The sequence below is a fragment of the Fundulus heteroclitus genome, chromosome 3 (assembly GCF_011125445.2).
Source record: "Fundulus heteroclitus isolate FHET01 chromosome 3, MU-UCD_Fhet_4.1, whole genome shotgun sequence".
NCBI classification, from domain to species: Eukaryota; Metazoa; Chordata; class Actinopteri; order Cyprinodontiformes; family Fundulidae; genus Fundulus; species Fundulus heteroclitus.
In genome coordinates this window covers 11,520,500-11,545,308 of record NC_046363.1, presented here as the reverse complement: position 1 = coordinate 11,545,308, position 24,809 = coordinate 11,520,500, and the positions used below count along the sequence as shown (strand labels likewise).

The 24,809-nt window shown below is 38.2% G+C and overlaps 2 long non-coding RNA genes across 3 annotated transcripts; both read left to right on the top strand.

The window, feature by feature from the left end:
• Positions 1 to 17,742: 17,742 nt before the first annotated feature.
• On the top strand, positions 17,743 to 20,782 carry LOC118559399. 2 transcript variants are annotated; one of them, XR_004928835.1, is made up of 5 exons: positions 17,743 to 18,037; positions 18,156 to 18,264; positions 19,456 to 19,511; positions 19,608 to 19,691; positions 20,516 to 20,782. It is a non-coding gene; the product is annotated as an uncharacterized LOC118559399 (long non-coding RNA). The 2 variants fall into 2 exon arrangements; XR_004928834.1 differs by having other exon boundaries at positions 17,743 to 18,264.
• A 19-nt stretch (positions 20,783 to 20,801) lies between these two features.
• Positions 20,802 to 23,233, top strand: LOC118559404. Its single transcript, XR_004928841.1, has 3 exons — positions 20,802 to 20,886; positions 20,983 to 21,078; positions 23,172 to 23,233. It is a non-coding gene; the product is annotated as an uncharacterized LOC118559404 (long non-coding RNA).
• The last annotated feature ends 1,576 nt before the right edge of the window (positions 23,234 to 24,809 follow it).

The following is a 24,809-nucleotide window of genomic DNA, read 5'->3' as shown; positions in this document are numbered from 1 at the left end:
ATAGGCTCTGAATAAAGATATAGTATGTATTAAAAGTTCATAGTTGAGTCTGATGATCGTCAAATATTTTAAAAAGTTCAATTAAAACAAATTTTTTTACAGGTGCTTCTATAGATAAACTGCAAACATATTCAGAGCTGCTGGCCCTTTGAACATTTTGACAGGTTATAACCATTAACACCATCAAATGTATGGGACAAGCAAACTGCTCCTGGTTCAGTGACTGTTTCACCAACAGGCCCAAGGTGGTGAGGATAGGAAAACTTACATCTGCCCCACTGATTGTCAACACTGGCAAACCACAGGGTTGTGTCCTCAGCCCTTCCCTCTTCACCCTCTTCACTCAACTGCTCTGCTGTCCATCCCACTAGCACGGCGGTGAAGTTTGCAGATTCAATTCAATTCAATTCAATTCAATTTTATTTATATAGCGCCAAATCATGAAACATGTCATCTCAAGGCACTTTACAAAGTCAAGTTCAATCATATTATACAGATTGGGTCAGATTATACAGATTGGTCAAAAATGTCCTATATAAGGAAACCAGTTGATTGCATCAAAGTCCCGACAAGCAGCATTCACTGCTGGAGAAGCGTAGAGCCACAGGGAGAGTCGTCTGCATTGTCCATTGCTTTGCAGCAATCCCTCATACTGAGCAAGCATGAAGCGACAGTGGGAAGAAAACTCCCCATTAACTGGAAGGATGACACCGATGTGGTGGGTCTCAAATCCAGCAATGATGAGATTCACTACAGAGAAGAGAATGTGGCACAGTGGTGCTCCAGGAACAGCCTCGCCTTGAATAACAGAAAGACCAAGGGGGTCATGGTGGACTACAGGAGGTCCAGGAAGACGTGGGGATGTGGTGGAGTGAGTGGATAAGGTTCCTGTGCATTCTTATCTCCTCTAACCTCTCCTGGACTGAGAACCCCTACCACCTGGTGAAGAAGGCCCCACAACAGCTCTTCTTTCTCAGAAAACCGACAAAGACTGGACTTTCTACTTAGCTGCTCAAAAACCTGTATAGAACCACATTTGAAGGCCTCCTGCGTCTCAGCGTGACAATGTGGTATGAGAGCTGTTCAGGAGAGGAAGGATTTAGCACAGGTTGTGAGGTCAGCACAAGATCTGGACACGGTTTATGCTGCACATGTCCAGAAAAGAGCCAGGTTTTCAGTATTTTCACAGATCCCACTCACCTGGGAAATCCACTGTTTGTCCAACTTTTATCAGGTAAACGATTCAAGAGCATTAAATCAGAAACTTATAGACTTAAAAAAAGCTTATTTCCCAAACCTATGCAGACTTTTGTTTCTTGGTGGAAAAAAAAAAAAACACCAGGCCAGTTGAAAGTCTGTTTACCATGTTTACAAATGTACTTCTTGGTTCGAGAGGTTCTTGATCCAATTAATTAATTCCAACATGCAAATGTCGTTATGCACACTTAGCTTTTGGGGGAGGTGTATGGTTGGACATCCATGCAACTGCACAGTTCTTGAACATTTCAATTTGTGATAATGACTATTTGAACACCGCTTTTACTACTCAGGAACTGTTTGGTACATTCATGCAATTGTGTTTACATTGGTCTATAAAGTGACTATCTGCTTTTTTTTACTTTAAAATTTACCATATTTTCGGACTATAACGTGCACTTAAAATCCTTAAATTTTCTCAAAAATTGATGGTGAGCCTTATAATCCAGTGCACCTTATATATAATTACTGTTGTGTATACTGCAATTTATGTGGTACAATGTGCTCAAAAATCTGTAAAAATGTGTCAGTATGACTTTGGTTAGCAAGAAAGGCACTCCATTCAGTGGATATTCAAAGTATTATGGTACACTGTGTCACTACCTTATCGGACCCTTTAGCTGTTTATAAGACTGCCTGACTGTAATGTCTAAACTAGAAGTGCATTCATGTCATAGACATAATATAAGAGTAGACGCGTCATTGGGCGGGTTCTGCCTATGCTGCGATGCGTCAGAGCGTCCGCCATCTTAAATGTGGCAAATCTGCAGTTACTCAGTCACTTAAACAGTATCAGAGGGACTTTAATCTCTGAATATACTTTGTATTCATAGTATTTTTTTTTGTAATATTACAAGTTATTTTCGTATCCCTTTAACTTCATTCTCCTGAATTTATTCTCCTAAAGAATAAAAATATTTAAAATAATCTAACCTGGCCCTATTACTCCAGGAGTAAAATAATTCTGCAAACTGTGTGTATTCTGGAAATGTTCCCCCTAATTCTCATGATATGATGTTTTTATCATAACATTATCACTTTTGTGTTTGTTTTTTTATTTTACTTTATTGACCTAGGACTTTTTTCTCTCATTTATTAATTTACCTCTTTAATACTCACCCAAAAAGTCTGTTCCTAAAGGTTCACAAGTGACACGGTTTTATGAAATAATGAAGACAACAATGTTTAGATTTAACAAATCGATCCTCATAACATATACACACACAATATATAATATATATAATATGTGTGTGGTGTGTGTGTGTGTGTGTGTGTGTGTGTGTGTGGTGTGTGTGTGTATGTATTTATTGCAGCACAGGAATGAGGCATCGTCTCTGATTCACGTTCACAATAACAGAACTTAACTTTTTTCTGCCACATACAATGGCGGTGACGTTGACGTGCGAACCTGCGCCCTATGACGCGTCTACGTATATGATGTCTGTGCATTCATGTAAGGCAGCCCGCACCCGGAGTACACGCTAACAACAATAAACAAGTAAGTTAATTCAATATAAAAGTGAAGTTTATTTTGGCGTTATGTTAGAAACAGTGTAGTCCAACTACTCTGTCCTCCCAACAGAGATGGATAGCTCTCCCTTTCAGGAGAGAGCTGTGTACGTTAAGGGGCGGAAAGATATTACACACTTGGGAATAATATTTAGTGTTCCTTATAATCCGGTGCGGATTGGTCAGAGTTTTTACAGGCCTGCAGCTCTAACAGTGATCTAATTTTTTAACCTCCTTTTTCTGAATACATAATGTAGTCACTGCTGCAAGGATAGCAGGACCATTGCACCTAGTATAACAAAAAGTGTTTCTGAACAGGATTACCAAATACATCTTCAAGACACAGGATAGACAGGGAGAGAATTATAAGTTCCTTTTCTATTGCAGAGACTTTAAGATTTCATTTCCAGGGATTTTGAATGGCATTCCTGGTGCATCATTTTCAAACTCTCGCTAGCTTTCACCAATGAGCAGACGTTGAACACAGATATAATTCAGTTAGCTGATATCTTTCAATGAACTTTGTCATTGTATTTAGTTTTAAGGCTCTAACTGTAGCGCAGCACAGTAAATATGGAAATAAATAATTCACTGATCTTCAACATATGCCTGGGATGACAGTACAACTGCTGGAGTTCCTCAAGGATTAAATAAACAAATAACACAGGAAGCAGCATTCAAGTTCTATCTCTATCTATCTATGGCTTCAGAGCTCTGTGCTTCACACAGTCACAGTTGCTCGGGGACATAAGTTACGCTGAGGTAAAGGCAGAAACAGCCGCTGATGCATTAGGTTTTTATCACTGTCACCTGCTGGACTGGAGGGGTAGTGCAGTTTCATTCACAACTTCCCCATATGGCACTAGAATGATTTAAATAAATTACACGTCCTTTCAGAGCAATGGAAATGGAATGCAGGAATCATGTTTTGTAGCGACCTGTCCGAGGAGCTGACAAAGCCTGTTACTGAGGACAGCCTCATCCTGATGAAGAAGATGCTCAGGATTGTCCCCAAAGTCCTGAATTTTATGAAGACTCCTCTTATGCACAATCATCTCCACGTGTTCTACAGGTGTCCCCAGCCTTCTTTATTAGCTTTTTGAAACCCTAATGAACTCCCTGAGATCATAAATCTATGAACTGGGATCTGTGGATACCCCCTGTGGACGGTGGTTGGGATCGTTTCATGTACCAAACTTTAAATTTGAATAAATAACATAGTTTCTGCAGAAATCAAGAAAAAATTCTTCTAACTAGCGCAAAGTGGTTCTGTGTTGCTTTCAAATGAAGCCGGCTGGTTTCAAACTAAATTTCTAAATAGGGAAATATGCATATCACACGTTAATTTTTCTAACTGCATCTGCTAGATCCCTGATTTAGTGATTCACTAATGGATTTAAAAGCACTACGTAGAATATTTTATAAAACACAACATCAAGATCAAAGAGAGCTTTTTAAAAAGCTATAATATCTGATGCATGTACAGTAACCAGCTGGAGACCACCCCTCAACACACCCAAAAAGAAAAAAACATATTCAGACACTTAACATGCCTTCGATGTTCAAAACATCTTCGCTGTTTAACATGTTTAGCTTTTAACTTCAAAAATCCCCTTGCGCCTCTCGCGTCGGCTTGGGAATCTTCAAGCAAAAAAAAAACGTATTGATTGCAAAAGTGAGCGGACTTGCAGAAGATAAATGCGAGAGCAAAAGAAAAGAGATGAGAAAGAAGAAATCAAGAGACATATAAGGCAAGAAAGGAAGAGAAAAAGAGACAGAGACAGGCCAACTAAACCAGGGGCGATCTTTAGTATCTGGGGCTCTGTTCTGTAAGAAACACAAGGAGGAGAGTGGTAGGAGGAAAACAGAGGAGAAAAGTAGAGGAGAGCAAAAACATCTTTGGGAGTGTGTACAAAGAGAATGAAAACACACACACACACACACACATATCCGAAGGCTGAGGTCACAGTCAGAATGCTGGAGCGGTGCAGTGGACCCGCCGGCTACGCAGGAACACCTCGCTCTGCCTATAATACCGCCTGCCCACCGCACAGATTTCAAAACAGATAGTCCAAAACAAAAAAAAAAAAAAAAAAAAAAAAAAAATCAACGCCCCCAAACTTACACACACGCCGTTCTCAAACAGCCTCCGCTGTGTACATAAACTCTGCAGCCCCCATGCAGATGTAGCGCAGCCTTGTTAGGTCGAGCTCAGAGGGTGGGAATGGGTAAATTCAACAACAATTGCAGCCTCTGGGGATACGCTGTGCTTTCTCACAGATACACTAAACTCTCCCTCTCCCTGCATCATGCTCTCCCCGTCTCGATCGCCCCTGTATGCGCACGCAGTTGCAGAGCAGAAGTGAAAGGTAAGCTTTTCTTACAGCTTCATGCATAATTCTGCCTCTCAGTACCAGGCGCTGTGATGTTTTCTTCTCCTTTTTTTTTTTCCTGTTTTTGTTGTGTGTTTTTTAAGGCCACAAGGTACCACGATGACGAGCTTCTTAAGTTGGTCGGGGCAACAGCTGGCTTTCAATCAGGACATTTATGAGGGGTTGAATCATTTATGTACCCGGCGTCCTGGGCGCATGACAGATCCCTTGGAAACACAAATTATCATGTAGACTCGCAACAAACACTGTGTAATTACATCATGGCCTGTCAAGAGGCATTAAGGAATCTTCTCCCTATCTCCAAAGTAATGAGACGCTAATGCAGCTATATGACACAGTCGCTGGCATTTAAAGGAGTCACCCAGATACACTGCCACCAAATAATTACAAAACACCACGGTTTCATTTAGTATAATATCACTGAGTCTCCAGCGTGTCGTTTTAATTTCTACAAAGGATTGAATAAAAGAGCATCAGATACAAATGTATTTGTGCCATCTTGATACATTTAACCTTTAGCATTGGACCTGTCTCTTATTTCGCTTGTATGTTTTTATGTGCTGATTTGACATTACAGTGCATTGCTTAGATATTCACATAAGTTTGGTATTTCGTCATATTCCTTACTGGAACCTTTGAGTGATAAACCAACACAAAATAGTGCATTATTGTGACATGGAAGGAAATCTTTACACATGAAAATCAGAAACATGTGGCCTGTTTTTGCACTCAGACCATTTACTGAACAATCCAGTACATCTAATTGTCTGGAAAGGTCTTCAAATAATTAAATATACTCCACCTATAAAGGCCTCAGAGGGTTTATTAGAAAACAGAGTTACAAACATGACCCAAACAGCATCATCAGGACACCAGATAGGTCAAGAGATAATGCTTTTTGAGAAGCTTATATCAGCTTTTTACAAAATAATACCCCAAGTTCTGAATAAACACATCAAACAAAAATATAAAAAGTTCAGTTCCTCTGCAATTTTACTAAGACAAAGCTGTCCACTTTTACTGGCCAGGTCAGGAAAGTAGAGCAAAGTACTGATCAGATCAAAACTGACTTTTCTGACCAATGTGTTTGGCTAGTAGCTAGCATTATACACGACATTAAAAAAGAAAAAAAAAAAACAGAGATGGCCGCATCATGTTATGGGGAAGCTTTTATTCAGTGGGGTCTGGAAAGCTGATGAGAGTTGATGAGAATATGGATGGAGCTGAATGCATGGGCAGAGCAGGCCGTAAACCTCCTAGTCTAGGTCAGAGTTTATGTATGTCAGATTGGCCTAATCATAATCCAGACAAAAATACCGTTGACTATTTGTCATATAACATGGAAACTGATGTTCAAGTCCATTCTGACTGATTTTGAGCTGTGAATGCAAAGAACAACGGGGAAGAATTCACTTTTTTAGATGTGGAAAGCTGGCAAGACATACCTATACCTCAAAGACTTGCAGCTGTACTTGCAGTGAAAGGTGGTTTACAGTGTTTACTCACGGTATGCACAGCAAACATTTCAGATTTCCCTTCGCAGTTATTCGCTATACTTGGTGTGGCTCTATCACATAAAAATCCAAATAAAATACACTTCAGAGCATGGTTGTAACATGTCAATATCAGAAATGTTTGAAAGGGAATGAATACTTTCTGTAACGCTCTCCAACCGCCTTTTGAAATGCCAAACAACATTAACTTTGATGGTGTTCCTGCAACTGTTAGCACCACGGTCGAGCCATCAGGCATCCATCTATTCACAGAGGTCTCTTTAGGAGCAGGCTGCTCAGGGCTGTTTGCCTTCGCCACGTAAATGTGAGAGAAATTGGGAGAGCCCTAGGCCTTAATGGCAGTGCCCCTCCCCACCAACCATACCCCCTATCCTGCTATCCTTAAATCTGCAGGGAATAAAGAGTGCTGTTAAACCAAACTGGAAGACAAATGGTTTTGTTCAATGGGAAGCCGCCTCCATAAATCCCCACTTAATGCGGCGGAGGAAGGATGAAGCAGGAACAGGTGAATTCGTCGCAGTGAGGGAAGCCGCTCATTACTTCTCAGGAGCAGGAGAGAACAGTAGAAGAGAAAGGCAAGAAAGATGAACAGATGGATGCACGAGAGGAGAGAAGAGAGTATAGGGATGACGGGCGCCGCTCTTCCAGAATCAGGCTGCTAAACACCGATAATGATAAAACACAGAACGCTGATAAAATATTGCATTTCTTACTGGATGGATGCAGGTGAGAGTCTTTCAACTCATACAGCCTCCCAGGTGACTGTTTTTAACTTTAAAAGGTGGAAAGGAATCTCAGCTTACATGATATTTTTTTCTGAATGCCCATTTAAATGGGTTAATCTGTACCTTATACCACTCAGATGATCATTTCCAACCAAAATGCATAAGGTGTGTTAATTCCCTAAGGCCTGTTTCACAGCCTGAGGGAGCATCAGGTTCTGACTGTGTAATCAGCCCAAACGAAAGCAATATTTGATTATCTGTTGTCAACATATGAAAAATGTATAACCCAGAGGAAAATATGGTGGGAAACTGTCTTATTCACCATATTAGTGCACATATCAAGCCGGAGTGTAAAACTAGAACAACTGAGTCAAACACAACAATGCAAAATATTATAAAGATGATACTGATCTGACTTATTCAACGTTTGCTGTTAGAGTCCTAGTCCACTTCATTAAAGTGAGCAAAATGTCATGAATAGGCTTAAAACATATAAGCTTCAAAGTGCAACAAAATAAAACCATAAATATATGTTATCTGTATTTCTTGAAAACATTAGATATTTTGTCCTACCAGAAAAAATTTCCACAAAATGGTATCATTGTACTATTCAAACACAGGTTACACATCTTAAAAACTCAAAGCTGTTTCATAAATTTATTTAAAAAATACATCTGGCTCAACACATACAGCTGTGGTACTCAATAAAGTCTAATTGTACAATGTTTCCTCTGTTTTAAAGTGACTCATTGATAATTTGGCTCTTAGCGCTTCCGTTATTCATGTGGAAACTCATAAAAAATAGCTATTCTCATACTTCCGAAAACTTTTTGAAAATGGTAATATTTTATGCCGAATGTTTCAGCTGCACTCTTTACAACCCACTATTTGTGTGAACACCGTGTGCAGAGCAAGTCACATTGCACATATACGCAGAGAGCCATGGCAGGCAATACCATTTCTTTCCCCTTATTACTTGCTAATGTAAACGTCGAAAGATGGTCAGTATATAAGAAGAAACCCCAGACTTCTCAGATCAGCAAGGTCATATGAATGGCCTAAAATGTCCTTTTACCAAGCGGTCCACACAAACAATGGCTTCAATTGTTCAACTTTGGCTGTAGATTATGCAGTAACAGCGTTTACTGGGGTTGTAGCATGTAAAATCCCAGGCAATGGACCAAAAGCAGGTACTGGGAGTTGAGTTTTGGCGGAAACTATAATAGCAGTCATTTAAAAAGCCCTCGAGTGGGCAAAGCGCTGTAAGACAGTATTTCTTTTCATACTCATTCTTCTGGAGTGCACACCCAAGCTTTTCCGGTATCACACCATTTTACTAAGTCACTTTTAAATATTTTGCCCCAGTTCTTGCCCCAAGTCCCTGTCACACATCCAGCAGCTTTATTTTTGAATATCCATTTAATTCTGCATGCAAACAAAGTCTTATGATCTGCTTTTGCTTATTTTTGAAACGATAGGAACGGAAAATTAAACCCATTAGATTTGTTAATATGCATCTGTGCTCAAATTCATAGAGAATTACATTTAAATCAACAATCATGTAAGATCTTTGTCATTTACATTTAAAAGCTATGTTGTCCTGTTTATACATTCCAAGGAGGGCTATAAATACACCGAGCATAGCGCAGTGTAATGAGTGTCAAATTTCTGATTGGGAAAAAATAGAAAGTGCTTTTTCTCTGATTAACATGAAGTATGTTATGATGCAGGTAGCTTAATAGGGGTAAGATGTGTTTAAATTTTCTTAAAAAAAACAAAGTGATTCAATGTGGAGTTTGGTTCGTTTGAGAGACATCTGCACGGGTAATTTTATAAAGCTACAGCAATCGTGAGCAGATTGGTATAGTCCTTTAACAGCCCTTGGTCTGTGAACGTCACTGTCTAATAAATCAAGCCCATTCTTTCCCATGGCACACAACCCATCAGCTGTCACAGCTGCAGTCTGTAGCTAACATGCCATCTCACTTTCACTACTGATTAAATGAGGCGAAAATGGTATATAAGACTCACAAGTCTAAGTCACATCTGGGGTCTTTATTTTGGAGACTTAAGTACAACTTCAGTCCAAGTCTGAAATTTGAGGCACCATCACTCATTTGATCATATTGCACTCCAAACCATATATTATGAAGATGACAATAATTTGTACCCTTGGAAAAGCTGAGATCACTCACTGAGAACAAACTAGTAACACCTATGCCTCTGTCAGTATTTAAACGACACGGTAACGACCCTTTACGGCAAATTTTACGTGCATAATACAGCTGTCCACGAAACATTTAATTCCTTCAATATTATTAACGCTCTAAAAAGGGGATTTAAGTTCGGTAATGTGGTGCATGAGTACATAGCCGTGGAACGAAGATGCTCTCTAACAGACGAGGCAATGAGAGGCTGAACGAGGGTCTGTGAAGGGTTAGGTAAGTGACGGGAAGTATCTGGGTTTAGTGTTTGGACCCAAACTGTAGTCTGAGCAAGAGGACCGGTGTTAGGTGAGCCATGAGTGAGTTATATTTAAAACCATTAGGCTGCTTATTCGCTCAGTACAAATGCAAATGAACAGGCATATCATCATGGCCTCTTCCCTGAAATCGACTCCCTCTGTAATACCTCGGCAGAAGTGACCGGTCATGACCCTCCTCCTCTGCAGTGCCAGCTAGCCCTCAAATGGCCTACATAGCACGATGCACCACACACACACACACACACACACACACACACACACACATACACGTCTATCTAGCAAACAGTGCACTGTCAGTGTAACTGTCAAGTGGGGACATGTGTTTCTAGTTATTTAATTGTAAAATAAATATCATACAAAATTTTCTTGTAAGACCTTTTCACACTATATTACCTTCAATTTATTTTTTTTTACTTTTTAGAGAAATTGCAAAGAGGGGACTTAGATTCTTAAACGACATCTACTTATCCAAGAGGGGCCTCTGTTGTAATGCAGTGGATCTGTCTGTGCACCAGTTTCTTCTATTGAATGATTACCTTTCTCTGTGATCCAAGCATTTTATAAATAATCACTATCACTTCAAATAAATAAAGCTTAAACTGTAATTCAGAAGTAATTTGGCATTGATATCAAGGGCTGCAGTATTACCAACAAAATAATGTCTTTCAATATATAACATTTTATAAAACCAGTGTGCTTATTTTAATTTTAAGCAAGGACTATAATACTTTCTTAAGGCTATTTGGACATATTTAGGGTACTAATTTTAAAGTAATTCATGGATGTAGTCAGGTCAGAAAATAGTTATCTTTTGTCTAATAAATATAACTATCATTCAAACTATAGCATGGAGGAAAAAGGTGAAAACAATAACTTATTGTTTTAAAATATCTCAATAAAGCACTCTGTTATAACACAAGTTGTCATATATGTCTGTAATAACTTCAAAGGCTCAGCTGTAGTATTTCTGTTACTAGTATTAAGGTTCAAATAAAGTGCTACCCAATAAATATATGATGCATTAATATACTGTCAAGCTGTCTTTAAAATTTCCTTTAGGCCTAGAGTTTAGACAGTCTCCTCTTGTATGGCATTAAATGACAGGAGTCCACTGTTGGTTGGCACATAATGATATAAGTCCTCTTTTAAATGGTCTACAGCGACAGTCGCATGTCAAAATCCAGCCAATAATACTTATAATTACATTACACAAACCGTTTTTTTTGCAGTAAAATATAAAGTCCCAGCTTTCATTTGCCATTTGTATGTGTGGAATGCTGATGTAAACATTTTGAATAGATCCTCTTTACTATTTTTAACCACATTGCCATAACTTTCTTGAGGGTATTTGGACATGTTTAAGTTACTGATTTTAAAGTGATTTGTTGATATAGTAATTTCAGAAAATAGTTAAGTAGTTATCCTTTCAGTAAGAAGTTTATTTGTCATTGAAACTATAGCATGAATGAAAAAAGTGAAAACAATAACATAAGAAATGTCATTCAATAAAGCACTCTCTTCACACACAACTTGATAATATATGTCTATATAATGTATAGGCTCAAGTGTAGTATATTCTGTTACTAGTATTAAGGTTCAAATAAAGTGCCACCCAAATAAATATATGAGGCATTAATGTACTGTCAAGCTGTCTTTAAAATGTCCTTTAGGCCTAGAGTTTAGACAGTCTCCTCTTGTATGGCAGTAAATGACAGGAGTCCACTGTTGGTTGGCACATAATGATATAAGTCCCCTTTTAAATGGTCTACAGCGACAGTCACATGCAAAAATCCAGCCAATAATATTTATAATTATTACGCAAACCCGTTTTTTGGCAGTAAAATATAAAGTCCCAGCTTTCATTTGCCATTTGTATGTGTGGAATGCTGATGTAAACATTTTGAATAGATCCTCTTTACTATTTTTAACCACACTGCCATAACACTTTCTTGAGGGTATTTGGACATGTTTAAGGTACTGATTTTAAAGTGATTTATTGATATAGTAATTCAGAAAATAGTTAGGTAGTTATCCTTTCAGTAAGAAGTTTTATTTGTCATTCAAACTATAGCATGAATGAAAAAAAATGAAAACAATAACATAAGAAATGTCATTCAATAAAGCACACTCTTCACACACAACTTGATAATATATGTCTATAATAAATGTATAGGCTCAAGTGTAGTATATTCTGTACTAGTTTTAAGGTTCAAATAAAGTGCTACCCAAATAAATATATGAGGCATTAATGTACTGTCAAGCTGTCATTAAAATTTCATTTAGGCCTACAGAATAGAAGTCTCCTCTTGTATGGTATTAAATGACAGGAGTCCACTGTTGGCTGGCACATAATGATATAAGTCCCCTTTTAAATGGTCTACAGCGACAGTCACATGCAAAAATCCAGCCAATAATACTTATAATTATTACACAAACCGTTTTTTTGGCAGTAAAATGTAAAGTCCCAGCTTTCATTGGCCATTTGTACGTGTGGAATGGTGATGTAAACATTTTGAATAGATCCTCTTTACTATTTTTTAACCACATAGCCATAATACTTTCTTGAGGGTATTTGGACACGTTTAAGGTACTGATTTTAAAGTAATTTATTGATATAGTAATTTCAGGAAATAGGTAAGTAGGTATCCTTTCAGTAAGAAGTTTATTTGCCATTCAAACTATAGCATGAATGAAAAAAGTGAAGACAATAACATAAGAAATTTCATTCAATAAAGCACTCTCTTCACACACAGCTGTAGTATATTCTATTACTAGTATTAAGGTTCAAATAAAGTGCTACCCAAATAAATATATGAGGCATTAATGTGCTGTCAAGCTGTCATTAAAATTTCCTTTAGGCCTAAAGTTTAGACAGTCTCCTCTTGTATGGCATTAAATGACAGGAGTCCACTGTTGGTTGGCACATAATGATATAAGTCCCCTTTTAAATGGTCTACAGCGACAGTCACATGCAAAAACCCAGCCAATAATACTTATAATTATTACGCAAACCCGTTTTTTGGCAGTAAAATATAAAGTCCCAGCTTTCATTTGCCATTTGTATGTGTGGAATGGTGATGTAAACATTTTGAACAGATCCTCTTTACTATTTTTAACCACATTGCCATAACACTTTCTTGAGGGTATTTGGGCATGTTTAAGGTACTAATTTTAAAGTGATTTATTTATATAGTAATTTCAGGAAGCAGTTAAGTAGTTATCCTTTCAGTAAGAAGTTTATTTGTCATTCAAACTATAGCATGAATGAAAAAAGTGAAGACAATAACATAAGAAATTTCATTCAATAAAGCACTCTCTTCACACACAACTTGATAATATATGTCTATAATAATGTATAGGCTCAAGTGTAGTATATTCTGTTACTAGTATTAAGGTTCAAATAAAGTGCTACCCAAATAAATATATGAGGCATTAATGTGCTGTCAAGCTGTCATTAAAATTTCCTTTAGGCCTAAAGTTTAGACAGTCTCCTCTTGTATGGCATTAAATGACAGGAGTCCACTGTTGGTTGGCACATAATGATATAAGTCCCCTTTTAAATGGTCTACAGCGACAGTCACATGCCAAAATCCAGCCAATAATACTTTATATTTTACTGCCAAAAAAACAGGTTTGCATAATAATTATAAGTCCCAGCTTTCATTTGCCATTTGTATGTGTGGAATGGTGATGTAAACATTTTGAATAGATCCTCTTTACTATTTTTAACCACATTGCCATAACACTTTCTTGAGGGTATTTGGGCATGTTTAAGGTACTGATTTTAAAGTGATTTATTTATATAGTAATTTCAGGAAATAGTTAAGTAGGTATCCTTTCAGTAAGAAGTTTATTTGCCATTCAAACTATAGCATGAATGAAAAAAGTGAAGACAATAACATAAGAAATTTCATTCAATAAAGCACTCTCTTCACACACAGCTGTAGTATATTCTATTAATAGTATTAAGGTTCAAATAAAGTGCTACCCAAATAAATATATGTGGCATTACTGTACTGTCAAGCTGTCATTAAAATTTCCTTTAGGCCTACAGAATAGACAGTCTCCTCTTGTATGGCATTAAATGACAGGAGTCCACTGTTGGCTGGCACATAATGATATAAGTCCCCATTTAAATGGTCTACAGCGATAGTCACATGCCACAATCCAGCCAAAATCCTAAATTCATATAACTATTCTATATGACCTGTTATTTTTTACAGCAAAAAACATAACCCCGAGCCAAAAGTATTTTGTACTAAATAAATATTTTGAATAAAATGGTCAGCCACATGATTCATTGTATAGTATTTTATTAATATAAAAAAATCTGATTTAGAATGTATTTTTACATCAATCTGCAGTACAGAAATATTGTTCACCGGTACATAATGAAACATGTTTTCTCTTAAGGAAGAATTTAAATCAAATTTGAAAATATTGAGCTACCAGGAAGAGCATAAAATGAACATTATTGGGATTGATTTCCAAAGCCTGAAACAAGATTGCCTCATTTTTAAATTTTTGTCAAAAAGTTCAATAGTGCATCTTTCTGTGGGTGGAGATAATTATATCAGCTGCTCCACCCCTAGCAAGAGTAGCAGTCAAGCAGTGAATGACAGCACTTCTCATATCTATAGGGCTTGGGTTCCGCATTGCATTGTGGGACGTGGCAGCCATGTTGATGGCTACGCGAACGTTAACATAACTCTGACAACGTTGAAAGAAGAGACGTAGAAGTAGAGTTGAGAAAGAATAGATAAAAAAAGATGTTTAAATCCTGAAAAGGATCTGGAATTTACCGGGACACATTAAATAGAGAAGCCAGGGACTGGTATGTTGACCTTGTTTGTGGTGTGAGCGCCTATACTTCAGAACAGTTCCGAAGCTACAAGTCCTTGGAGTCTCATGTGCAGTTCACGAATGGATGAGTTCAGGAGCTGCAGATCATAAAGTCAGCAAACAGTGGGAACACAGTAACTCGTACAAAGGTAAGCTGTGCTCTGACAGGCTCTGGCACCTGCTAGTTTAGTAACTGCTAACCGTTAGTGCTAACAACCACTCACGCATGTAATGTACTTTTAACTAGCTGCTATGTGTTTCAAAGGTGTAGTTAGTAACGTTAACTGCCAACCCTTCCTAAACCCTCCGGGTTTCTCATATATTTGAGCCTTTTCCCGCTGCCGTTTTAGTATTTATGTGCATGTATGTGGTGTCGCGGTTGAAGGAAAGAAACAATGTAGGCTATAAAATAAAACCGTGCATCTTTAACTTACCAGAATGAAAATGCAGGGAACACACTCTCATTGACATTGGGATACTGTGGAAAGTTATGTTCGGTCGTCTTAAAGCCACGATCCAAGCGAGCTGACGACTCCGTGGTTGCGCCTCCAGGCAGGAAAGCGGTGGAAAGTTAACCCATTTTCTATGTTTTTCCCATGGCGATCATGTGTTGCGCTGTTACAGCCCACAATACAGCAAAGGGAGTACAGTACGTGGTAGTCATAGCCAGTAGTCTGAGTAGCGGTAAAGGAGGCAATCAACATGGCGGCCACGCAAAGTAATGCTATTTTTAGAACGTGACATCACAAGACGTCATATCGCGTGGTAAGCGGTAGGGCAAGCTTGATGTGTCCTCTGCTGTTTCGCTGTAAAAGAGCTGTGCGTTACTCTTGGTTTTACTCGGTAAAACGACTGCTTTTTCCAAGTCTAAGACCATGGTTTTTAAACATTGTTGCTATGGAACGTGCAACAGCGACTCGAGGTACGCTGATCGGCCGCATATGAAGGATGTTTTCTCCATTAATTTCCCGAAATTCAAGACTGCCAAGGAGAAATGTGTGCGCTGGGTACACCGGTGCAGTCGGCCTACACAACAGTTCAACCCGGAAACAGTTACCAAATTGACGTACATATGTAGCAAGCATTTTGTTGGAGGAAAGGGCACAACCGAAGAACATCCTGACCGAATTCCAGCAACATCAAGTAGTGAAAAGGTAAGAGTTTTTTGGTGTTTTATTGAAGCTTAAATCTTATCATACGTCGAACAGCTCACGACGAAATGAGCCATCCTTTGTTACACTTTTGTCATGTCTGCGTGTCTATCCTGCCTCGCGATATTGGTTTAGGTCCCTAAATTGACCATGATTGTTTGTTTTTGTCATCATTTCAGCTGGAGAGGTACAGCTGGAATTTCTTAAGGGAAAGATTCTGAGATGTAAACAGTTGTTTTGTAGCTACCTATTGGCAACATATACCGATTCCTGGACGGTGATTACAAACAGAAAAAAAACGGCAGACGACACCATGAACGCAGAGCAGGAAAAAAAAACAACGACTTACCGTTCGATCAACTCGGCCCGTTTCCCAGTCTTTTTAAGCCCTCGACACTCAAGCTATCGTTTGAGCTGAAGGTTGGTGTGTTCTTAGACAGTTCGACCAGTAAACCGTGCGCCTGGGACATCGTCTTGCGAAAGTTTAACGGCTGCAAAGTCGGTCATATCGCTGTTTCTGTTGCGCGTGTAATGGCTGGTGGCTACGGGCGCTCTCTACCTGTTTGTCCTACCAAAGCGGCAAGGGCCGTTGCTCCTGAGATGGTGAGGTCACGTGCACGGTACGCCATTACGTCATGACGCCCATGCCCTATTACAAAGAAATGCTAAAAGATTATGTGGGAGGAATGGGTGTTTAACCTTACCAGTTTGAACCTGAATCTACAGCTTGATCTCCAGAATCAAGCGGGGACTCTTCAGGTGGTCCAAAATAGAGCAAGCCCACAGCATCATAAAAGTACTCTTTGGCTTCCTAGCCACCACAGCAAGCTTCTTGTAGATGTCTAGAAAATAGGCAATTTTAATTAAACTTGTTTTTCATGGCAGGCAATGCTCAAAGTGTGCTAGATGTGTTGTTGAAGTCATGACCATATTATTATATTATCCTATCCTAATATCCTTTAAGGAGTAGCTGCCATACTTTGATTTATGCCTTTATCAAGGCCTGTTGCTTGGTGCTCCAAAGTTTTTGGATGGCAGTTATCAAATAGCTGTGCTACAGATTAAAATATGTCTTCATCTTATAAATGGAGATATTTATATGCCAGAAAAGGTTCATGGCAGTTTTTGGGTAACACCCACTGAGCATGGTGGCAGCCGCGACCATCAAGTTGCCTCTGTGTTCTTACAGACACTTTTAACAGCCAACAGTACCCCTAACCTGCTTCATTGTCACTATGCTGGCTCCTAAACACAACACAAATTGCAAACAGGGTTCTCAAGCAACTTTCAGAAATGATAAACTTCTGTTGAGCTAATGAGCAAAAATATGCCACATTTTCAAGGTCACTAAAAAATAAGAATATAAGTTTAGATTTGCTTGTCAGTACTGCGATATAGACCAAACTGTTTAAAACTCCAAACAAAAGGTTTGGAAGAGGCTTAAGACTTGAGCTTTCAATGCATAGAGTCTAAAATCAAGTCAGTTTCTAAGCACAACCTCTGTCACAGTACTCCAGCTGAACAATAGCAACCTTTAGGTAGGGTACTTTAATCGGCATGTTAATGTTGATGTGCCGAAGGACCATTCCTGAATTAAAAGACAACTCTTTACGTCCAAACACAGGGGAAATGTGCTGGTGTTTTCATTCCAATCCATACATCCATCCCAAAGAAGAAACATTTACAAGACTAAAGCTTTTAGAAACCAATCCAGACAAGCAGATTCACTAACAGTTAGTAATAATGGGTTTGGAATTTCTGTTTTTCTAGGTTTTTTTTAGGATTTGAAATTTTAGAGATATTCGATTAAAAAAATTGAAATATTATGTACTACAAATATATTAGATATTAAGTTACAACTCCTCATAATTGGAGCCCTCTGTTTCAGGTTCCCAGTCATGGTCATCCACATCACATTTCTAAAAACCAATCCTTGTCCAGGCAAGTTGTCAGGATTGTGGGTATATATTCAGGGCAGAAGACGAATTTCTTCTTTTAAGGCTTGTGAAACAGTTGCGACAAAAGTCACAATTGAGAGTTTTTTTCTCCTTTTGCAGCCATTTTAATCTTATTACGTATACATCTTGCCTTCCAATAGGTAGGCAAATTTACCTAGGTTACTTTTGAAACTTTTTATCTACATCTTTCAAACCACAACAAGGTAAGGTTCACATTTTAACTTCTAATGAATGTTTTTATCATATATACATCACTTTGTTTTCTTTTACAAACTCTCCCTAGTTAACCACTTGCCATGTGATTGTTCCTAAATATTTCAGAGAAAAATGAGACATAAAAGGGTTTGTCCAGAAACAGAAGCTTTGCATTTCACTTCTTCTGGGAGGGATAAAGACACATTTTACAAAAGATTCATCAACAAGGAGAAAGGTATGTTTGTTAAATTAGTATATCAGACTCTCTGGAGTTTTCTGTGTTATACAGGTATAACATTTCAATTCAGCCCTTGTACACCATCTTAGTATTACAGTATGTAATATATTGCCATGTAAGGTTTTGCCCAAAATGTTCTAAAGACATAGTTTGTCATGGTAGTACAGGTCTGTGTATATGTAGAAAGATAAAATCCTCTGACATTTTGGATAACACTGTGGAAAAATGTAAGTTAATGCTTTATAGGATTTCCAGTATTTGTGTACCTTCATTTGTGAGTAAAATTACAAGGATTAGGTCCTCTGGATGGGTTCTTCTTTGTTGAAACTTTGTTGAAATCAAAGCCACTGCTTACAAGGCTGGGTTTATCAATAGCCCCACAGACTTAAGAAGTGTCTTGGAAAAGAGATGAAACATTTCAATAAAGACAAATGCATCCAGAGGACCTATTTAATTCATTTTCACCTGAATTTTTTAGGAGTGTCAGGAAACATAATTTTGCAATTTGTTAATTATATACATTAGACCATAAAAGGTTTTTTTTCCATCCAGGGGTTTTTATCTCTAGTTGTAAATTTTTGTTTTACAGAAACTTACAATGGTATACTTCTATTGTGCCAATACTTATTTTCTGTTTCGAGCTGAAAGCATGCTGGAATGGGAAGGGGGAAGGGTGAGGTGCAAACATGTTTGCAGGCCTGTTGTTCTGATGCAAATGTGATTAATGGCTGTGCTGCTACAGAACTGTGACCACCCCCTTAAACACAGAGATGTGGTATATATATTCTAAGTAGAAACCTGTAATGAACTAAAAAAAATATTTAAAATGCTAGATATTAAAAATGTCTTTAAACACAACATGTCAGGAATCCTGAATCAAGAAAACTTTGTTGTCACAATGTGTTACCATGGTGAAATTACTTAGGATGTAAATAAAAAATAAACACATTTTAAAGTAACGTCACATAATATATAGCAGACTTGATATTTACAGGGTATTTTTTCACAGAAAATACAACTGATAATTACACAAAGCAGTCAGGGGCCTAAATGGTAATTGGTAAATAGTATTTACTTTGATTTCTACCAATGTTTTTACAGGACCAACTCCATTAATCGCATAGCAGTCCACAACTACCAGAAAAGATCTCACAGACATCTCACAGAGTGTTATCTGTGTTTACCCAGAAATGACTGACACTCACCTGAGTCACATTCCAGAGGAATTATGCATTGGTGAAATGGTAAGGATGCATTCATGCATGGTTTTATATAAAATGTTTTGCTGTGCTTTTCTTGTTTGCTGCAATACTATGGATAATGTGTGTTTTTCATTCCAGATCCAGTCAGAGCAGAAAAATGTTCCAGGAGAACAAACAGAACAACACCATGAAGTAAAAAACCAAGGACAAGATACACATACAGTAAGTTTTTTCAAGTCCCAAGTAGTGGTGTGTACAATTACGTCTATTTACTGTATGACAATACTTATCATTGGCAGAGATTTGACTGTAATGTATAAATTGCTCATGTTTATTGAATATGACTCTTAGGGACCAAAGTTCACTCATATTTTGTGCTTTCTAAATTTAAATATGTAGTTGCAGTTTTTCCACATTGTGAACCAAAATATGTGAGAATTTTATCTTTATGTGTTTATAGATAGGAATTTGTGTCTGTATAAGGGATTTTTGTATAATCTTGTATAAAATCTGGGCTGCACAGTGGTGCTGAGATTAGCACTGTTGCCTTGCAGCAAGAAGGTTCTGGGTTCAAATCCAACCCTGGGTCTTTCTGCATGGAGTTTGCATGTTCTCCCTGTGCATGTGTGCATCTTCTTCCTTACTGACTGCACTATTTGAGCAGAACGTATCATGGTAACCACTGATGCACTTCTGTTTTGGCTAAAGTGTACCTACTCAATAAGGGCATTTGGATAGACCCACAGCAGAATTTTAACTCATATCTGTAATTAGAGAACACAAAAATTGTAAATTGTGTGAAAAAAATTGGAACTTATCAAATTGTTTGTAGCTTGTCAAATTACTTTTTAAATACAAATCTTTATGGATGCATAACAATAAAATTATCAGATACTTTGGATTACCATGTAAATTATTAGGACCTATTTTCCACCTATTAATAACACCTATTTAACAGTCAGTCAGTGATACATGGAGAGATATTGCAAGAACCTGTTAAATACCACCCTCCCTAATATTTATGAATTCTTCCAATGTTTTCACAGGACATACTCTGTTCATCACATACCAGTACACAAACAACAGATGAGATGGATAACTTAGAGAGTATACTCAGTATTCACCAAGAAATGACTGGCACTAACCTGAGGGATGAGTATTTATAAACATGTTGCAGCTCAAGAGGAGTATTGCGACTCAGATGCAGATGTCCAGTCTGTGCAGAGTACTACCACATGTCAAGAAGGCAAGATCTTAGGTTGCATGCAGTGTATAACACTAACAATGTAAATTACTTTATTCAACTATAAAAATTGCTGTCTGTGTTATTTCAGCACGACCAAATTCTGAAGAAAATGCATCCAATTCAACAAAAAAATTGTTGGCAAGAAATCATCACTGCCATCAGTTGACATGAGTATGATATCACTCTAAAAATTTCATTGCATGTAGTGAGGAATGTTAGAAAATAAATCACTTTCAACCACAACATTTTTCCCCTCTGTTTTTTAAGGACACTTGGAGGAAGCACATTCTGAAGAAAAGGCATCTACTTTAACAAAGAAAATTTGTGGCACAAAGAAACCCTCATTGCCATCAGTTCAAAACGGTATGTTATATGTCTAATATTTTCCACTGCATGTAATAATATATTCAAAAAAATTGTCAAGATTTGATACTTTCATGATCCTTTATCAATAATCTTATTATGTAGAAATTTCCAAACTTTTTTACATTAATGTTGCATAACTCCCTCAACCATGCCTCCCTCCGTTCCACCCTCCGCACGCTCACCCAGTACGTCAAGTGTACAAGAAGGGACAATAAAACCATGGACCTTTTTTATACCAATGTTAAAAACACCTACACCTCCGCCCCCCTCTCCCAACTGGGACGCTTGGATCACAACCTCATCTACCTGATGAGTTGAACACATTCTTCACCCGGTTTGACTCCCCCCACACTGGCCCCCTTCCTGCCATCAACTCCCCACACGTCTCCAACCACCAGCCCTCCAGAGATCTACCACCCCCCCACCGCCATTCTTATCAACGACCGACCCATCCACACCTTCGGCCCTGCCTGCCTTCCCCCTCACAATCGCGCCAATGCAGGTGAGAGGTCAGCTGACGAGGCTGAAACAGAGGAAAGCCTCTGGACCGGACGGCATCCCCCCCCCCCAGGCTGCTGAAGACCGGTCGGTAATCAGGGACTTTGTGGACTGGTGTGAGAAGAACCATCTGTGTCTAAACACCAGCAAAACCAAGGAGATGGTAATCGACTTCAGGAGAAGACCCCCACCTCACTCACTCAGGGGCAGGACATAGAAACTGTGGAGAGTTTCAAATACCTGGGTGTTCACGTCAACAATAAACTGGGCTGGACTCATAACAACGACGCTCTATACAAGAAGGGCCAGAGCCGCCTCTACCTCCTGAGGAGGCTGAGGTCCTTAGGTGTGAGCAGGCCCCTGCTAAAAACTTTCTATGACTCTGTGGTGGCCTCAGCTCTTCTCTACACTGTCGTCTGCTGGGCTCCTGGCAGCACAGAGCGGGACAGAATGAGGCTGAATAAGCTGGTGAGGAAGGCCACTTCTGTCCTGGGCTGCGCTCTGGACTCTGTGGAGGAAGTCGCTGAGAGGAGGGTGTTGTCCAACCTCACATCCATCATGGACAACACCTTCCACCCCCTGCACCAGACTGTAGAGGAGCTGAGCAGCTCCTTTAGTGACAAAAAAATTCTCCATTGTGAGATCAATAAAGCTTATCTTATCTTATCTTAACTGTTGGGTGATATAGGACCCCTTCTGCTTCTTTCACAGGCATTTTATACAATTTGGATTTTTATTTTATTCCAAATGGACTGTTTCTGCTGCATCATAACAAAAGAAAACCTATCCAGTTTTGTTTGGTGAGGATTAAAATTTGGCACCTTTCCCTGCTGTTGATGTACTTGAAGCACTCACATTTTTGGAAAATAGAAAATCTAAGGGACGTCATTTAATAGAGTCTTTGTATTTAATGTCAGCTGACTTGGTAGCCGAGCCCCTAGAAATAATTTTTAGTGTGGATAAACAGGAAGTTTTTACCGTAATTTGTATGTCTGTGTTGGACTATGGAGATCTTTTGTAGATCTCAATGTCTTAGGATGCTAGACTCCCTTTATCTCTCTTCTCTAAGGTTCAACACAAACTCAAAAATGCCAATACCCCTTTGTGATTTATATTCAGCGTGAAGATGGCCTGATTTGTCTGGTGGTAGTAATTCCCACTGGATAACATTCATTTACAAAGCATTTCTTGTACTTCTGCCATCCTATATCTGTACTCCAATTGCACTGAGAAATTCCGACTAGTATAATTTTCATTCACAGTTTGCTGCTTTTTTCTGTCCCTTGCCCGGACTGAGTTGGGCAAGAAGACTCTTGATCATTCAGCACACTCCTAATAGAACTTCCTTCATTAAAATTAACTGAACCTTTCTTAGTTCAAAGCAACAAGGTTTTGAGGCTAATTTAAATAAAATGTACCTGTTTTTATAGTTTGTCGTTTTCTTTCAACAATATAACTTTTTCTGTATATAATTATTGATGCCTCTTGGCCAGGACTATTGAAAAATGTTGTCTCAATGGAACCATATCCTGGTTAAATAAAAATAAAATCACTTCAATCAATTATAAATATTGCCATATTTGTTATTCCAGTACACTCAGAGGAAGAACCTCCTGAAGAAGGGGCAGCTATTTCTAAAAACAAAATGGGTGGCATTAATAAATCCTCATTGCAATCAATTAAAAAAGGTATGTTAAATCGTTGACTAAAGAAAAATGTACATATGTAATCTCTTTACATTTGTTGACATAATATATCACTTTCATTTATCCATACCTTTAGTAACTTTAATGATTTTTTTTACAGGAAAATCCAGAAGGCCCTGGTCAATGACTGAGGGAGACATTGTTGAAAGCCATTTCAAAGACTTCCTGAAAGAAATGAAGATGCCTGGAAAAGTGCACTGTCAGAGATGCATAGATGAAAATCAGATTCTAAGGGATAATGACAGAGACTGGAAAGCTGTAAAATACTGTATGTACAACAAGATAACAGCAAAGAGAAACAGGCTCCAAAAGTACTGAGAATTATACTGGACATTTTGAGCATCAATGCTAGGAACCCAAAAAACCTACATGTATACCAAAGTACACAGATACAATTAAAAAATTTTTTTGACATCAAGTCCTTGTGAAAACTTGTCATTTTAGTACTTAAGGACTAAACATGTTTAAAGCTGTAAAGACAGATGCCAAATACTTGTAATAATAAAAAAGTAACAAAGTATCTTACTTTTCATTTACTAAAACTCAGCCTTTATATTGTGTAAAAAATGCCTTTTCGCAAATAAAGTATAGTGTTTTATAGGGGTAGGTTAGCTTCTTTTTATTTTCACACAATTGGTAGAGTCAGTATCACCCCATGCTATCTAAAAGGGAACTTGTGTCATTGTGTACCAGCAAACAGCGGACTTCTATTATTCCACACAGGACAAGGTGATCTCTGTTTTTGGAATTGGAATCAATATCTAAAATGTGCATTTCTAAATGCAGGTTTAAAGCTGTGGCCAAAGTCAGATGTGCCATTATTCTTGAATAATTATTTAATACAAAAGGTATTTACTGAATATTTTATCTCTGATTCTATCCTCATCGTGTTTCTATTTCTTGTTGTTGACATTTTTTAGAATCAAAATCAATTTTACTTTTCTGATTTTGAATGCTTTATTTTAATACAAAGTTTAGCTAAAACACAAGAAAAGAAAAAAAAAGATCAAACTATGTTTCAAGAGACTTCCTTCTTAAGTAATTTGCATAATTGACCCTCTACAGTCTACAAGACTCCTTTGGGCCACAACCCATTCATATTATAATGGTGTGTGTGTGTAAACGACATGTGTGAATAAGTTGTTAAACTATGCTTTATCCAGCAGAGGCACTGCTGATTATAGTCATTAACACTCACACACTTTCAGGTCCACTCTTTGCAAAAATTAAAAAAATGTCCGAAAGGGATTTAGAGATGATTTGGACCTGATTTAAAGCATGTCAAACAGGGGACCTGAAAAATGTCCCCTGTTTGCTTTGTAGTCCCCTCTTTGTGACTGTGTAACCACGCCAAGGTCCACTGTTGTATAGGTGCGTAAGAACACACACACACACACACACACACACACACACACACACACACACACACACACACACACACACACACACACACACACACACACACACACACACACACACACCCAGAGTGCCCCTCCTCTCCCAGGCATCCGCCCAAATCAGAGA